The sequence below is a fragment of the Vipera berus genome, assembly GCF_964194415.1.
Source record: "Vipera berus genome assembly, chromosome: Z".
In the NCBI taxonomy this organism is placed as follows: domain Eukaryota; kingdom Metazoa; phylum Chordata; class Lepidosauria; order Squamata; family Viperidae; genus Vipera; species Vipera berus.
This window is the reverse complement of record NC_138205.1, coordinates 30,540,789-30,541,297: the sequence shown is the minus strand read 5'-3', so window position 1 is coordinate 30,541,297 and position 509 is coordinate 30,540,789.

Sequence of the window (509 nt, the reverse complement as noted above, 5' to 3'; positions counted from 1 at the left end):
AATATGAACTGCTGCAGATATTATAAAATTATAATCAAATTAATGTAAATCTTACTGTCATCCAGGCAATTTTGGGCGCCCTGGACTTAATCTGTTGTTTTGGGTTGACGTCTCAACAGAAATCTAATCTGTCTCTATAACTGGTAAAATAGAGATCTATGTTGAGGTTTCACTGTATGTCTGTGCCAAATTGTTTAAATTAAAATCCCTCAGAAACCCACTCTATTGTCATGTAACACTACATGAGATTTTTGGCACTTTTAAGCCTAAGAAAAATTGATGTTTGAAATTTTACATGAAATAGCATGGTGGCACTTAAAGCTTTAAAAGCATGCCAAGTCCTTCTTTGCACCCTGCAAAGAAGTTAGTGTCTACTCAGTAGCCATCAAACAGGCATAATTTGGAGAGAGAGAAAACACTCATAATGATAATTACAAATGCAATCCACTTGCCTGGGAAAGAAAGCGATATAAATCACATTGCAAAAAGATCACGGAGACAATGCCCAG